Source organism: Pinus tabuliformis, chromosome 3_2, assembly GCF_031772625.1.
Source record: "Pinus tabuliformis cultivar Carrire ecotype Pingquan chromosome 3_2, CPIR1, whole genome shotgun sequence".
In the NCBI taxonomy this organism is placed as follows: domain Eukaryota; kingdom Viridiplantae; phylum Streptophyta; class Pinopsida; order Pinales; family Pinaceae; genus Pinus; species Pinus tabuliformis.
Window position 1 is genome coordinate 224,352,099 of NC_142302.1, and position 18,444 is coordinate 224,370,542.

General features: G+C 39.1%; 1 pseudogene; it reads right to left on the reverse strand.

Moving 5' to 3' along the window:
* Positions 1 to 3,167: 3,167 nt before the first annotated feature.
* The window catches only part of LOC149180523 (putative pectin methylesterase CGR2 pseudogene), a 28,208-nt pseudogene continuing 12,931 nt past the window's right edge, over positions 3,168 to 18,444 (reverse strand).

Sequence of the window (18,444 nt, forward strand, 5' to 3'; positions counted from 1 at the left end):
CCGGGATCAGAATGAGGAACAAAGGGTGATCATCAACAAAGGGCAATTAATAATCCTTTGTTACATAGACCATAAATAGAAACTACGGAAGTAAGGGATCATTTAAGAATTCCCTAACTAAGATAGTTTAGCATAAAACATTAAGAAGGTAAACAGTCAAAACAGAGTGCATTACAGCAAGTTCTGAAATATCATTCCTAGTTTAACATTCAGATTTCATGGAAACACATATGATTTGCTATCTCAAAATCAGACCCTGGAAGGCTGCTGACCAGGAAGACCTTAAGTAACTATTTCAAACCTGCTTTAGGCTGAGGCTTAGCCTCCCCAACCTGAGAGGGCTCTCTCAAAGGATTATTGTTTTTTATTATGATTAAGATGGCTAACTCTTGTGAAACAAAGATAGAAAAATGTAATTGGTGGAAACACAACTAAAAAGTATCCATTGGGCTTATGGAGTCAACATTGTTTCAGTATAACAATGATATCAACCTTACATAGAAGTCAGGGCATTCAGGATTCAACACATTTAGAACATACCAGAAACATATAGGACCACACAGTCTATGAATGTATAAAGGAAGTTAGAGCACCATGAGTGATTTCTAAGTAATTACACATTCATACTACTACAAATATTGAGAAAAGAATAATACAACACATTCTAAGCATCGAATCCCTCTTGATTCCTGAGAAGCAAAGCCAATCTTGCATTACTAAAACAGAGTCTTTACATAAAGCCAAATATCATAGCTTTTCTGAATAATTTTTCCCACACCAAGTACATTTCTCCTCTCCTATATATATAATTCTATACATAGTTGAGATTCCTCCTCCTACGTGAGGGGAACTATGCTATGACAACTACTCAAACTTTAACTAAGTATTAAATACAACAACTGCTAACTGGGAGTTTTAGAAACCTAAGACAATTAGGAGTCTAACTCTACATCATGCTGAGCATAGCATTTATTACAATCAAAATTCGTTCTCTGACAAGTGGTTTCCTTCAGTTTAGCCTTAGTGGATGTTTAAAAACTCCTTGCTGGCCCTTATATCTCATCTCCATTACTGCTCCTTAAAAGTATGGGACTGCCCCCTGTTTTTATGCTTTTAGTTTCCTCAAAGATATTCGGAACCAATTAATCATGTTGATATTTCTTAATTACCCAACAATATATTGGAGTGCCACGTTCCTCATGTGTTGTAAGCCTTTCCCATATACATGTGTGATGACAAAACCTTTCAAAAAGATTTGCCGCTTTGTCAATCATAATTGATCAACCGAATTGTAACATGCAGCTACAGCAGTTTCGTAGCGCGCTACGAAACTGCTGTGTAATTTCAAAAACACAGTCTTCCTTTCATAGCTAAATGATTGCCACTGTTCATGGCTTAAGCCCCTTACTCCCCTGATCACCTTGACAAGATTTGCTTGCAACTTTTCAAGAAACGGATATTGCTCCTGAGGAAGAGATGAAATGACACCAATAACACCATTGATTGTTCCAAATATAACTGTAGGAATCTGGCTAGATTCTAAATCTGGCAGACGCATAACAAGAGATCCATGCCTAATAAGATACAACAAACTCTCCTAAGTGGTATTCACCTACAACTTCCAATTTTCTTCTCTCTTCATCAATTGCAGCATCGCTATTTTTCCTCACTGTAAAAAGGTTGAAATTGTTCTCTGCTCCAAGGTATAAAATGTATTCGCAAGGCCTAACAATGGTGTTGTTGGGAAAAGTATCTATTCAGAACGCCCCTATCCCACTCTAAGGTGTGATAGTGCCTTAGCAACAAACAAGGAAAACTATTTTCGTATTCTTCTTTATGACATGTAAACGAAGAGGAAGGATGTAACTAACCTGTGTCTTTCGTTAGTTTGTTGATCCACTTGCTCTCCTCTTTGTTCGCTTCCCGCTGCCTGCTCCCTTACTGGCCCAGCTTCACCAAGTTCCTGCAAGATCACAGAAGAGGAAAACTACACAACAGACATAGATTTACATTCATAACTAGCTTAGGATCAGATTTAAGCTAAACATGCAAATATAACAAAGCATCATTGATACACAGCATGTAGGAGAAACTCAAATAGTTTTATTGATATAATAAGAAAGTCCAAGAGGAGATACAACCAAGTGAGTCCCGATCCAGCATCTACCTCCCAGCAAAGGAATCCCTTCCTCACCTCCAACAAAGCATAAATCACCCAATGCACTAATCTCAATCTCAAACCAACAGCAATTCTCTGCAAAGTACAAAATTCCAGCCTCTGGATCTTTGAGATGAGGGGTCCATATATAGATGTAAGTAGAGAGGATGAGTCAGCTTATGTTTTGACTTGTGGCTTCTCTCTGTCAGTTCTTGCTTTCACTTGGAGGCTGAGAGCCTCTTACTCATCCTTGGTCGAACTCAGTGAGGCAAGTGTCATTGAGGAAGATTCTGGAAGCTTCCATTGTCTGTACACCTCGTGGAATGACACTGCCATTTAGCATTTCTCGCTCAGTGCACCCTGGTAGTGCATTTAGGTGTGTTGCAACGCACCTAGCTAGTGTATTGGGGTGCTTTGCAACGCAGGCAGCTAGTAGAGCATCTGAATTGATCCTGATTTGACTGATTCTGAGTAGTTTTTGGTGGAGAACTTCTGGGAGAAGCTGTCATTGGTTGACCTTGTTCCTTTAGGGGCAGGAACAACTCTTTTAGGGACTTTGGATCCCTTGGATTATGGACATTTCATGCTCAAAGCTGTAAGGCACAAAAATGTCTATAACAAATGGATATCCTAATTTTACTGATTCTGTACCATCAACTAACTGCCTTGGAGAGAAATCACTGTGACCATCCTCATCAATCTCCAGTGGCTCTAATGTCAGAGTCGAATCCCGGAATTTCTGCATCATTGTGCTTGTTGTGTCACTTGCAGCATAGCTTGAACCTCCCACCATGGCCATGGAATAGGGTAACTTTAATGCCAAATTCTTTACAAGCAGCTACAACCTCTTCCTGTGCTTTATATAATTCCCATGCAGCAGCGAAATTCCCTGCATCTTTTCCTGAATCGGAAATGAATAAATTGAACAAAACCTTTCATGATTTCTATCATGACCGTCTTTCATTGCATTAAACAAACCTCAACTTGGAAAGCATGCAAGCTATGGTTCTTAAATCGAAAGGGACTTTTGCGTCTGAAGCAACTCAAATTTTCTGATCATGCTCTCGTTTTCTTGTAGTCCCAATGACTCAAAGCATCTTTGCCACCATGATTGACCCCGTAATTTTGCAGGCCTTCCAGCTTTGCTCAGTTGAATAACTTTTGTTGATTTTGAAGTATAATGACCTGGAGTGCCAACAAACAGAACAAGTGCCTCAACTGAGACTCTAGCAAGCTCTAGCAGTGTCTTATTCAGGTATTTTGGGGACAAATAGTCTGGGGCATCCGAAACAAGCACAATTGGGAATGACTGTGCTTTGTAAGGTAAAGGAAATTTGATGTCGGCAACCCGTACAATACCCTTTCGAATCAAATTCTTGCAGGAATTGTCTAGTGTGGATGTTATATCAAATGGCTCAATACCCCAAGCTTCAGTGTCATCTTCCTTTAATAGTTTGGAGGTTACAGAACACGCGTCAAGACCGACATGTAAGACCTTGCGCATGCTATCCCCGTAAACTTCTTGCAGAAGTGGTAATGCCTTCCGGATTTATGAACCACAAGAAAGTTGTTCCCCATTATCAATACTGAGAGCCTCCCTAGATATCTCTTCCCTGGAGTTTTCTTTGATTGCTGTCCCTAAACCACTATACATATAGCCAAGAAGAAGAAATTCCCCCTTAGGTTTCTCACTAAAATAAAGCACGCGACCTCTATCATCAATTTTCATGAGACCAAAATCAGAAGCACGGCTGTCATCCATCGAGACACATGAAATTGTGATATCAGCCTCCTTATCAATGTGTTTCTGTACAAAGTCCATATAGTTCATACGGTAGAGATGGTCACCCGACAAAATAATAACATGTTCTATATGCCTATTCCTCGGATCCGAAAAAAAAAAACCACATAAATTGCCTCACGGCATCTGTTGTGCCCTGAAACCAATTCATCCCATCTTCACCTGGAGTCTGAGTGGCTGCTAGAACCTCCACAAAGCCATCACCGAAGTTCACACCATTTCCAAAACCATATGCCTCGGAAATGTGACGATTTAGAGACTGAGAATTAAACTGTGTTAAGATGAATATCTTATTGATCCCACTGTTAATGCAATTGCTCATTGGTACATCAATGAGTCTGTATGTGCCTCAACTGGTACTGCCGGTTTGGCTCTTCTTCCTGTAAGAGGAAAAAGTCGTGTTCCTGCTCCACCGCCTAGTATGATAGCAAGTACTGTTTTAGGGTCTGCAGAAGGCTTCTCAGGCATTGCCACATCAGTGTTTGAAATCGTAACATTCTTTCCAATCCTTGCATTTTTGTCAATGATACAATTCCTTATTTTTGTGTTCTTTCCAATTCCAATAGGTACTTTCCCTTCTGCTAGGAGTGCTGCAATCTTCAGCCTCTGTTTCATAATAGTCAACGCCAATCATCATGGTATCCTTTAATTCAACTCCAGATTCCAGACGTGAATGAATTCCAACAATGGAATGCTCGATATTGCATTTCTGAAGAAAACATCCATGTGAAACTATTGAATCCAGTACCTGGCATTTATCTATTATTTCCCCGATTGCTCTGATACCATTTCGAAAAGCCTAGTTGAACGACCAAACCGCAGAGCAAAGTACAACTGCAAACATGTGCCAGTACCAGGACACCTAACGACCTAATGATGAGGATAAGCGGTTGGATATGATAGACGAAGTGTATAAGCTGACAATTGTTGATGCAAACACAGCGGATTTTGGTAAATATGATAGCTGGGGTGAGATTTGCTATGGATCAGCATGAATTCTCGATTTCATAGTGCAGTTAGTGCAAAATCGGTGTTTTGCGCTACGAAATCACCTAGACCGGGTTTCTACGCTATGAACTTTGAAATGAGTTTCGACATATGATATTCATGTGAGATATGAGACCAATAATAGAATAAAACAGAGAATTGACCCCATTTGACATACTAACAAGACTCTTAAAAAGACTCTAAAACAAGATGAAAAGACTAGACCCAAAACTGACACCAACCCTTTGGAAATTTTAAAAAATTGATGTTCAGAATTTAAAAATTATTTTTTCTTGAGTGATAACATGATTATTAATAAACATAAGGGAAAATAATAATACACATGAGAGAATACTTATTTGATTTTCGCTTTACACAAGAATCCTGTAAAATGTCTAAACTTTATGCCATGATCCAACAAGCCAATCGAGTCTTGATACAATAACACTTTGATTTTAGATACAAGTCTATAGAAATGTCTTTGAATCCACCATAAATACTTCAAAATGAGAAGTATTTATACAAAAAATATTACAAAATATCTCATAACAGTTTGATATTTAATTAAGGAAATAAAAATATCTCCAAGCATGAAGATAGAGACAGATGGAAAACTGCATCATGTTGTCCCTCTTATTGTGGTAGTGTTGGTTGTTGCAGTTGAACTTGAGCCCTTTTTAGGCTAGCTGATATGTGTACACTAGAATCATCTTTGTCTTTAGTCTTTTACTGAAACTCTTTAACCCACTACTCTTTGACCCTGTTCACCTGTTTCATCTGGCTACAATTCAGATTTACTGTGGTAAATTATAGTAAATCTGTCATTTTTTCCCACCATTCAGCCTCAGGTAATTTTACTTTGAGCATTCTTCTATAGATCTCGTCTACCTCAATGTATTTGGCAAAATTAGGCTTGGTGACAAACAAGTGCTTCACCTCACGCTCGAGAAAGAATAGATCTTCTAAAGTATCATACAATACTTTCCCTGTAGGCAAGGCCTTGATACTTGAAGTGCTTTCTTGATCTTTGGAAAACTTCCTTAATTTGTTAGTGTAGTTCAATTGGGTCATAAGTTTGTCATGGATGACCATGGGACTTGAAAGGACTTTATCCCTCAAAATTTGAAATTGTTTCACGAATATATCAATGCCAACCTGCATGTTAGGGCATTTTTCCTCCAGGTTAAGCATAAGGTTTCTTTTAGAAAGAAACTTTTTGACTTCTATGATGGCACTAGTTCTGTCCTCCACACAAAGCTCATTTAATTCATGCATGTTCTTCCTGTTCAAGAAATGGATGAGTCGATTAGCATCCTCAGGTTGGTCTCCTAGGTCTTCCTTTACCTTTTGAATTGCTTCAGTGGCCACTTTCACCAGTTCTGTTTGCTCAAATATTACTTGAATTGATGGCAAAATATCATTGACAGAGTCAATGATATTGGCCCAGAGCATCTCCTTAGTCTATCCTAGTGGCTTTTGTAAAGTTAGATCCTTCTCTAGGACCTTAATCTTCTCACCCATCCTTAGGGCTTTTTTTGTTTCTTCTCTCTGTTGTATTTGGGCAAGCTTGCAGTCAGTTTCTAAGCTTGCCACTTTCTCCTTATGCCTTTTAAGCTCTGTTGCCTGGATGGACATTTTTCCCATGGCTTTCACTAACTCTGTTGTCTTTTCTGTTGAAGTACCTGTTGTTGTAGACTCAGTTGTGACTGGCAATGTTGTGGCAGGTGGAGCTGTTGGTGCCAAGGATGTTGCTAGTGTTGAGGACACTGCAATTGTTACTATGGGAATGGAAGTTGTAGAAGTGGTGGCCAGTTCACTTTGCTTGAACTGAATCAATGTGTCCAATTCTTTCTCTATTTCTTTCAACTGGTCATTTAGCTTTATGACCAAGTCCATAAGCTCTTCTTGTCCTTTCTGGGTATCTAGGACTTCTATTGTCTATGGGTGATGCAGTGGTGGAATCTTAAATTGCTTCTTGAAAGCAACTATCTCATAATTTTTCTTCTTGATCAATCTTTCAGTGGCCTTCACATCTTTGGGATCATGTCCCAACTCAATGATTAAGACCTCCAAGGACTTCATTCTAGTGTCCTTTGCCTATGAATAGGCCTTTCCTAATTGAAATTGAGCTAATATGTTATTAAGGGAATTCTACAATTGATGGACTGTGATGGCTTTCCCTGTCAAGGTGGAGTAAATCATCTCCCCTGTCTGTTTGTGCAACTCAATCTGGTCAATAGGATGTATGTCCTTTGCCAGTACTTCAAAGTCTATCTTTTTATAGTCAGTTGTTGATCTTGCTTGTTGTGTAGTGGGTTTCATAAATGTCATATGCTTTTTTCCTTCTTTCACATCATCGGCTGACATCAACCTTGTCTAGTTGGTAGGTGCCATCTTTAAGTATTGTGCGTAAGTTTAGGCCTTTAGCCTCTCATTCCTGGCTTTGATGTCCTTGTACCTTTCTCTAATATCTTGATCTTTGTCTACTAGCATCCTAAATGAGGACACTTCAACACTCTGTTGCCTTTCCAACATATGAGTATGAGATGTGGAAGGTTTTGGTGTGCCCCAAGAAGGAGTGGTAGGTCTGCTTCTTTCTTTCTCTGTGCTAGTGGCCCCAACAGTTTCTTCTGTGAATTCCTATTCTGACACAGGATTTAATCTCTACCTTTTGACTAGGTTGGTTTCTGCATATCTTTGTATAGTTTCTCTGCCTGATGTAGGGGCCTCTTCCCTGTTTCTTTTGAGGTTATTCTCCTCATTTAGGGGAGTTTGCAAGGTAGGGGGCATACTCATTATGGGCTCTGGTAGTCTTGTTTGAGTCAGTTCTTCTGATAAGTCGGGTTGTTCTAAATCTTCTTGTACCTGGTATTCTTCTTCTGTATGTTGTTCACTATGTGCCTGTTATTCTCCTTGTGCTTGAGATTGTCTTGGCACCTACAGGAAAGAACCTTCATCAAGCCTTTTCTGTAGATCAATTAGTGCATTTTCAACAACAACTTCAGTGCTATCTTTGTCCACTAGAGTATTTTACACCCATTCCAATTGATTTGCACATTTTTCTATCTCAGAGATTCGGTGGTGAATGTAGGGAGCCATCTTGTTTTTCTGTCTCCTATTGCATATAATGTCACAGGGGCCATATCTCCACATGAGGCTTTATTTTAGTTTGAGTCTCTGAAGGATTTCCTCTACTTCTTTCCCAGCTTCTCTGCTATTACATACAAAGGGGCCTAGTTGATCCTTGATTCTGAGTTGGGCCTTCCTTTTGGCCTTGACAAAATGTACCTCACCTGAGTTGATTATTTTCCTGTAGTACTCCAAAGAAAATAACCTCATTGGGAGGTATCTAGGTAGTTTATATGGGGCCAACTCACAGCCATAGATCCTAATTTCTGTGTGATTTTGGTACAAGTATCAATCTTCCACTTTGTATTGTTTTGACAGCTGCAGGATCCTCATGATATCTGAACTGATTCTTGGAGGAGGACTTCCTAACAGCATGGTCACTACTGGATGTACAAAAAGATCAATGAAATCTATGTATGGATATGGGGAATCATACTTATGTATTAAAGGAGTCCAAAAAATTACTGACCTAGGATGACCTTTAGTGTCAAGCTTTTGGAGAGTGAATGAGAACTTGTGAGCTTAGTAATATAAGAAAAGGTGGTACAAAACTGAAGAATACTTAAACACTCTTTCATTACTCATTCTTAGAAATTGTTCATGCATCCTATCAGCTATGTACTTGGCATAATCATACATGACAGTAGGGGGTTGTCCTGGAGTAAAAATGGACATGAAGGCTAAAATGATTTCATCTATGTATTCACTGGTTGTATAGCCTAAGATACAAGAGATCATTGCTACTATATCCTGACCAAATGGGGAAAATATGGTAGCCACATATGAGGGAGGGTCCTTTGGGATGTGCTTTTCCTCCCTGATAAAAGTTTGGAACATTTGAGCAAGTTTGGCAGTGGTAAGCTTGGGAAATTTGTCTAGTAAGTCTCCAATGGAAATAGGGGTTAAGTTCTTCCCTAGTTGTAGTTGCTCTTTGACTGGGAATGTAGTTTGCATGGCAATATTGGACAATCTCTGGAAATATGTGCACCTCAGGGAACTAATACTTGGGCAAATTAGACTCCCAAAGACCTATTTTGTCAGCATGGTTTAGGTATTGGTCTCTGTATCAGCAATATAACTTGAGAGGGGATTCATGGACAGAGGTGTCCTTGATTTGGAATTCTTTATCAGCAAGGGGAAGGTGGTCCAGGTCCAGGTGAGTAGTAGTGATTGGCCTGACCTCCATGGCAATTGGGGCATCCATGCTTAGTTCTTGTGGATTTAAGAATGGGGAAAGTAGATTTTCAGTCTTTGAGGTATTGGGGGTTCAATTCTAGGTGGGTTTTATGTCATTTAAAGTTCCCTTTAATTTCAATTAAGAAAACTTTAGATATTGGTTCGGAAATTAACAGGGCTTTCAATGTATTATGGCTTAAATACCTGGAATTGATGAAAACAGGGTGTCAACTAGGTAACTAGCAATTTTGAACGGTTGAAAAGGTTTCAATTAGGCTAGAAGGAAATCTGGGAGCTTTTGGCGTCTTTAGAGTGCAGGTGTACGTGGGTTGATGGATTTTCAACGTTCACAGGCACGTGCATGGAAAATTACAGTTAAAACGATAAAAACAATGATTTGGGGTTGTTTTTGGATTTATGCGCAAAAAGTCAATTTGGCAGGTACGAGTGAATAGTGACAGTTTGTCGCATAGCGGAATGAACAGTGAAAGTTTTGGTGGGTAGCGGGCTGGCAGTAAGTGGTTTACTTCACATAGCCTTTGGGCACTTAGTGGTATTGGGGGGAGGCCGCCCAATTCCACTCATCGAGAGCCACGTCGCATTTGGGGCCCGGCCAAAAATAGCCCATTTCGAGCGGGTATTGTTCGGATTTCGGGCCCTTCTGAAATCAACGTGGGTCATTAGATGGGGAGGGGGGAGATCATGTGGTGATCAAGCGTGGGAGTTGCACGGAGGGTAATGGAGGGACCCGATGGGAATTTAATCACGGTGCTTTTGATTTAATGCGCAATTAAGGTGAGGGTTAATGTTTCGGGTGGGATTTGATTAGTGGGTTAACTTTAATTAATCGCAGATCGATTAATTACGTTAATTTGTCAGGGTTTGGATAATATAAATTTTATATTTCAAACTTCGGGATAGGGATATTAAATATTAAAGGGATTTAAATATATACGGGAAAAGGGAAATTTTGGGAATTAATAAATATAATTAAAATTAGAAGTTAATATGAACATTGCGGAAAATGGATTAGCGCTAAGTATAATGTGTATTTGAAACTTATTTGCTTTTCACATAAAAACATTATGACTTAGGCTTAAAGTATTTTTGAGGGTTTTTCATAAAAAGGGGTATCCATGGGGGTGATTTCTTTTCCTTAGGGAAATGGTGTTTTAACCTTAGGAAAGAGATTTATTAGGGGGAAATGAATGAATTGAAGGGGGTGAATGTTTATGAGGGGATCTTAGTACTTATGATCCATAATTCATTGGGCCGGGGGTCTGGTCCCTTTAGAAGTCAGAGAAATGCTCTGAGCCCCTTTGACTTGAGATTTTGGGTACTTCAAACTTCTTGTGGGAAATTAGTTAAGTGAAGGGTTAAATGAGTGAGGGGAAATTAGTTAATTTGACTTTGTGAACTTTATGCCAATCCAATTTCTCATTCATACTTATAACTTTCATGATGAAGGTGGTCAATATGCTTTTATCTAACAATCATCACAATTCTACAACCTTTCTTCTACGTACCCATCTACTCATCCTACCATTTTTACTTCTCTTTATTAGGGTGCATTTAAGCTAGCAAACTCTTAACAAATATTTTATTTTCTTTACAATGGTAATCTAGCTAAATCTAACCTTATTACATCCAAGGGCTCATATTAAACAGTTAAGCTCCTTTTTATTTACTCTACCTAATCTACTTATCTGTCAAGATTAAACAAATTGGTCAGAATCTTATTCTCTATCTATAAACATGAAATTGAAACATGAAATAGTCAAGTTTAAACATTTTGACTATCATGGATTGTGGAAAAGATCACGACCTGCACATAATCATTTATTTTGCATAAAAAGTAAAAAGTAGTGGAATTTTGACTAGCACACTTTCATGGTCTTTTCATTTTCTCAGGGTTCATATTTTTCATCCTTTTTAACCTTTTATTCTTTTTGTCCTTTGATTTTTCTTTTAGGGCATACCCTCTTTACATTTTTTAATTTTTTAAGTATGGAAAACATTTGCAGAAATCAAAGGTATGTATATATTACAAGTTTAACCTCAGCCATTCAAAAATTATGACTCCTATTGGTATAGGAACCTAACAGTGGCACCACTTGGGGATGGCATTCCCTGGTGAAATGTCAAGAACTTGTAGATCAATGGGTTTTTGGATTGCTGTGATGTCACTCTGTAACTTTTCCCTTTTTAATTTTATGCATTATTGTTATTTATGACAGTAAAACCTTTGAAGCTTAGGGCCTTCTCTTCGAGCTTCAACTCCAAAGATTCACTATACAATCAACTCTAGACTTTGTAAAATAGAATATGTACAAATTATTAGTGGAATCAGTAACTAGGTTCAATGTAGTGTATAAGCATTCGACCATTAATTGGTCCTCCTTCTACTTCTGTGCCATCCATTTCTCTTAGGAAGAAAACATTATTACCTCTGAATGCATAGATGATATATGGGCCTTTCCATAGGAAATAGAATTTCTCATGTTTATGTTTATCCTCTCTTCTTGAGTCCCATTTTAAAACTTTGTCTCCTAGGTGAAAATCTTCTGCCTTAGTCCTTTTGTCAAAAACCTTCTTGATCCTTTCTTGCACAACTTGAGATATGATATACACTTCTTCTCTGGTCTGCTATAGATGAATTTTTTGGTTGATTCTTCTTTGGATGTCATTTGGTTCAACCTGCAACTCTTGGAGCAGCTTCATCACCGGTGTTCCTAAGGATGATGGGAAAAACATCTTCCATTCCATAAACTAACTGATAAGGAGTGGTACCAATGGACTTCTTTGTGGTTAGCATGTCTGCCCATAAGGCATTTACTAGCTTCTTGTTCCATGTTTTTTATTGTCTTTTATCAATTTTTTTATGATATTCACTAAACTCTTGTTCGGGGACTCGACTAGTCCATTTCCTTGGGGGTAATAAGCGATGGAATGGCCCAAAGTTATATGGTACTTATTACATAAATCAATCATTCTCTTGGACTTGAAGGTTGCTACATTATCAATGATGATTTTGGTGGGCACCCAAATCTAGATAGGATGTTGGATTCAAGGAAGGTTATAATCATAGTGTCAGTGGCTTTCCTTGATGGTATGGCTTCTATCCATTTGGTAAAGTAATCTGTAGCGCTGAGGATCCATTTATGTTGTGGATAGGTAGGTGGGTGGATTTCACCAATGGAGTCAAGACCCCATTGTTGAAAAGGTGCTTCATCAGATATTGGTTTCAGGGGGAGGGGTAAAAGCTTTTTATTTCCTTCAAAAATTTGGCATTTATGACATGAGGTTACAAATTTCTTTATATCAGAAAATAAATTGGGGCAATAGAAACCGGCTCTAAGAATCTTGTCAGTAGTGGATTTCCAGTAAAGGTGTCCTCCACAGTCACCTGCATGAAACTCTTGTAACACCTTGTCAGATTCTTCTTTCAATAAACTGTTAAGAAGGATACCTTCATGATTCCTCCAAAACAAAGCATTGTTAAGTATGCAAAATTTTAAAGATTTCATTTTTAAAAACATGCTTTTGGTCCTGGATAATTAAGGAGGAACTTGTAAATTTTGTAAAACATATATCATATCAACATACCATGGTGATTCAATAAAGGCTTGGTTGATTGGTGGAGTTGCCATCTCCTCTCCATTTTCCATTTCTGCAATAAATTTATGTCTAAGGCTTGACAATTCGATTCAGCCATGAGCTTGGCTAAACCTTGGCCTTTGATTAACTTTGTTGGCTTGATTTCTAGGTCATATTGTAATATAGTAGAATCAATTTCCCTCTCTTTCCATATGGACCATCCTGAGTTAGGATATCTTTGACTACTGAATTGGGGACATAGACTATTATATGAGAATATAAAATGTAAACTCTAAAATCTTTGATAGCTTTGACCAAAGAAAAGGCTTGCTTTTCCATTATCTTGTATTTTAAAGGGGCATCTCTCGGGCTTTGCTAAAAAAGGCAATAGGTTGTTCATAACCCTGATCATTCTTCTGCAGTAGGACTGCAGCAATTATATGTTCTAAGGAAAAGGAAAATATGATGAAATCCATATCAAACTTTGGACTGACCAAAACTGGTGTCTTTGTTAAGGCTAGCTTAATATCTTCGAAGGATCTCTTAGCTTCAAGGGTCCATTTTATGGTCGAAACTTTTTTCAACATTCAATGATCTGATTAGTTCTGCTAAGTTAGAAATAAATCTTCTAAGAAAATTTATTTTCCTAAAAAGTCTTGTAATTCTCTAATTCTCCTAGGCTGTTGTATCTATAAGATGGCTTCAATTCTTGCAGGGTCTATTCAGATACCATCTTTAGAGATTATGTGGCCTAGCAGTTTTCCCTCTTCTAATCCAAATAAATATTTTTTAGGATTCAAAGAAATTCCATACTTCCTGTATTTGATGAAAACCTGCCCTAGATAAGTGTTGTTTATCAGATTTTGAGAATACAGTGATATCATCTAAGTATATTACTAGGAAGTCATGGATTTCCTTAGCAAAAGCTATGTCCATAGCCCTTTGAAAGGTGGCCCCTGCATTCTTTAATCCAAAAGGCATTTTCAAATAAATGAATGTGCCCCAAGGAGTAGTGAATGTTGTTTTAGCCTGGTCATCTGGGTGAACTAGAATCTGATTGTAACCAGAAAACCCATCCAATAATGAGATTCTGGTTGACCCTACTACCCTTTGTAATATATGATCCATTTTAGGGAGAGGGTAATTGTCTTTAAGTGAAACTTTATTGAGATTCCTGAGATCAACACACAGTTTAATCTCACCAGTTTTCTTCCTTGTTGGCACCAAATTGGAAGCCCAATCAGAGAATCTAATTCGTGCTATTATCTTTGCTTCATACATTCTTCTGATTTCCTTTTCAATAGAAGGTAATAGAATAGGATTGATCCTTCTAAGCTTTTGTCTAAAAGGTTTTTGATTTTATTTTATGGGGATAGTGTGTTGTATTATTCTGGTGTCATAGGACTTGAGGTCCTCATAACTCCAAGCAAAGACATCTTGGAATTCCTTTAGCAGTTCTATGTATTTCACTTTCTCAGTAGGAGGTAAATACTTTGAAAGTTTTATCAATTTTGGATTTTCCTCGGTCCCTATGTTGCACTCCTCTATATCAGATTTTAGGGGTTCCATTTTTGGTTTTCTAGGGACATCATTTGAATCAAACAAGTCTTCCAAAGGAGTTAATCCTTTGGGAAAAAAGTTGTCTTTGAGATTAATGATTTTAGAATCTTTGTTAATTATCTCTTCAATTTCAACTTGCTTTAGGTTTTGAATATCTGATTTTGTAAACTTTGTGGGATGAAATCTATCTATCTCTTCATATTCTAATTTGTCAATTTCTATTTTATCTTTAAGATTAGGATCTACTGTTTTTTTTTTTGTAAATTAGCAGTTTTATATTAATTCATAAAATACATAAGATATAAAATGGTCTGCACGCACAGACAAAAGTAAAACTTCCTTGCCCGCTCAAAATGTCTATGAGCCACTAAAAAATTATCTCCTGAACCCGAGGCTAACCATGCAGGGTTTCCTAAAGAGGGGCTTGAGACAACAAAACATTTCACCACCTTGGGCGACTGGACAGAAGGAAAGAAGGAGGACCAGGCGGACCTCATCAATCACAAGAAACCAGTATCCTTGAAACCAGTAACAAAACATGCCAAAACAAGAAGTGAGATCTCAAACAGAAAAGCCATTACAGCTCTAAGATTACATAAAATTTACTGGGATCACTCGGGCCGGTTGTAGCAGTCATTTCTCAGGCTGAGGATTCCGATGAGGAGTGGTCCATTTCCCTTGACTGGTATTGGTTGCTTCCTCCGAGACCTCCACCGCAGCTGAGGATCCTTGACAAATGGAGTGCCTGAGGAGACTTATGAGGACACTCATTTTTTACAAGAGGACTCTAGCTTCCTAAGTCAAGGTGCTAAGATTGAATTCTATGGCATCCATTCTAGCCATATGCTATGTTGAAACGAGAGAGATTGCCTGATGTGCTTGTTTGATGTCTTCACCCTGCATGCTAAGCGCCTTGGCTATCATGGTTTTCATCCTCCAAATTTCACCCTAGGTTCTAACAAATTGAGTTGCTCGAGTAGTTGCAATGCCCGGATCATGAATCCATTCCACTTCCTTCCCCAGATATTGCTCTTCCAGATGTTCTTCCTCCTCTGTAACTGTCGCTTCTAGCTCTTCGATTTTGCACTTTTATTTTTGGGTGTTCTAGGTTTCATAGGCTTTCCGGGCCTTCTGCAGGTCTCAGTTAGCCAAAACATTACGACTTCCTTCACGCACCATACTGCTATTGCAAAACGCAGAAACACTGAAACTCCTGATATCACAGCAATTGTTATGTTGCAGGTCATGGGAGAGTTGTATGCCGATATTCTGGTGGGAAGCTGTAGATATAGTAGAGGGTGGCCAGGTCTAGCCCGAAGTTTCCCACTTCGTCGTTGATAGGCGTTGATCCTGTCGTAATAACTGTTGTTAGAATTTCCCAATTCATGTTCATGATATGTAACCTTAGTATTAACTCTGCCACGCTTGAGCCTATTTATTGAATGCCATGTGTCCTCCTTTGTGATTTGTTGACAGTGTTGATCATATTTTTTTTTGGTTGTTCGCCTGGGTCGATGCACTTTGTCCTTGTGGATGATTTCCCACTCCTCCTTATGTCCTTCATGGGTCTGTCGCCTGATATTCCTTCGATTTGCTATCTTCATTCACTATTAAGGCAAATTCCTTTGTACCCCTACACCACTTCTTCCATTAACTTATGTCTTGTCTCGAGAGAACTGTACACTTACTCTGAAGTTTGGTTCATGTGACCTCACGCCAACAGGTGTCCAGGTAGGTGAAGTGGTTATCGATCCCGTAGTTGGCCAGATGATCAGCCACTGCGTTCGCCTTTCTTCTCACTGCTTGTAGTATGATTCCATCAAGGCATGAGAGGTGCTCAGCTATGAGCTTTGTGACCTTGGCCAACCTCCAATGCTTTATGACCTTACTCGGTTTCGCTCTTTTCTGCATTCTCCTTGCTGCAGTGATAGCCAATGTATAATCCCCTTCCACCATGATGGCTCCTATTTTCAGGCACCTAAGAATTCTTAATCCTTGCTCTAAAGCTGCAAATTCCATTTCATTATTAGTTCATTCACCTAAAGATTGACTGAAAATATGTTGTATTTCCCCTTTGCAATCCCGAAGAACACCTCCAATACTTGCTGGCCCTGGATTTCCCCGAAAGGCCCCGTCAAAGTTGAGTTTATGAAAGCCTGTCAGTGGAGGAGTCCAGGCATTCACGACAGTGCCTTGTTGTCGTTGATTTGATGAAACAGTGATGGTTCCTATCTCAATGCCAAATGCCTTCAGAATTTGTAAGTCTGAGACTGAGAAGTCCTTGTTCTGTTCCGCTTTCCCTCTGGTGAGAATTGTTTCTCTTATGTTTTACAGAATTGTGCCTTTAATAAATTCTATGTTTTTGGTTTCATTTTGGAACACTCTTCTGTTTCTTTCTTTCCATACCGTCCATACTATAAACCCTGGGATAAGTTTCCATAATGTATTAACCATTTGGGTTTTGGAGAAATTGCCTCTCCAATTCTCTATACTTTCCTGAATTGAGTTTCTTACCCTGTCCGTCCTCTTAAAAATGGTTTCTATCCAATTCCAGAGGCTATATTTCCATTCACTTGTATTGAGGAGGTGATTCATGGTTTCCTCCTCAATTCCACACAGGGGGCAACGTGAGGGGCCTATGAACCCTTTTTTCCTAAGGTTCTCCCAGGTAAGCGTTCTTCGGTGCATCAAGAGCCAGAGGAAAGTTTTAATCTTCGGCCAAAGTTGAGCATCCCAAACTTTACTATACCAATTAACTTTTTCCTCATGTTCATTTCCTTCTATATAGATTCTTGCTTCTTTGAGTGAGAAGTTTCCCCCCTCGAGTTTGCCCCAGCGTAGTTGATTAGCCTCCCATGCTTTCCTTATCTTTCTTTTGGCCAGCTCTGTCTTCAGTGCTCTTATACTGTTACTTTCCCCTTCCGACGGTTTTGTGTCACTGAATAACCACATTCTCCATGCTTGGTTATTTTCATTAGGTTTCTAGTAATGGTTTACTGTTGTCCTCCCTAGCTCCTGGCTTCTTCTTTGAATGGTTAAGAATTCAAGGCTTTCCAGCTTAGCTAGTTGTTTCCAAGAATCTTCCCAGAACAGGGCAGTCTCTCCATCTCAAACTTCCCAAAAACTCTACTCCTAGATTATGTGCCAATTAGTTCTAGCCAGGTTCCAAATGGGAGAGCCATCAGGGGTTTCTCGCATCCTGATCAAATTCTGCAGGCTATAATTGTGAGCAAACTTTGCTTTCCAATGTTTGGCCCAAGGTAAGTTGGGTTCCTTTAGCTACCTCCACCATAGCTTGGATCCACATGCCCGGTTGATGGTGAAGGGGTCCTACAAGTTCAGCCCACCCAGGTGTTTGGGTTTGCAGATCTTATCCCATGCCATTAGAGACCACTTCTACTTCCCTGAATTACCCGACTAGAGAAATGCTCTTTGGATGAATCAGATTTTCTGGAGAACCCCTTTAGGTACCAGAAGAATGGAAAGAATGTAATGCGGAACAGCCTAGATGACGGATTTGGTGAGGACAAGGTGGCCTGCAAAGTTAAGGTTTTTGTGCGTCCAATGATGAAATATTTTCTCTAGGTTGGCAATAATTATTTCCCAATGCAATTTTTTCTAGGGTCTATCAGTCAGCGGAATGTCGAGGTATCTTGAAGGGAGGTTGCATCTTTTGAAGCTTAGGATGGTAGAAAGATTCTTCTGGACTGCTAGGTGCATATTGAAAAATAAAATGGAAGATTTAGTTAGATTAAGCTCCATACCCGAGGCCATACTGAAGTGATTGAGAATATTTCTGAAGCCAAGAGCTTCTCTGACAGAGGGTGTGTCGTGCAACATTGTGTCATCGACAAACTGTTGATGTGTTGTTGCAGGGCTGGAGGGCAAGGGTTGGAGTCCCTGAATAATTCCTTCCTCTTTTGCTCTACTGATTAGCCTGCTTAGACCTTCCATTAGAATAAAAAACAAAAAGGGGGATAGGGGGTCCCCTTGCCGTGAACCTCAGGAGGGTGTAAATTGGGCTGTGGGAGTTCCA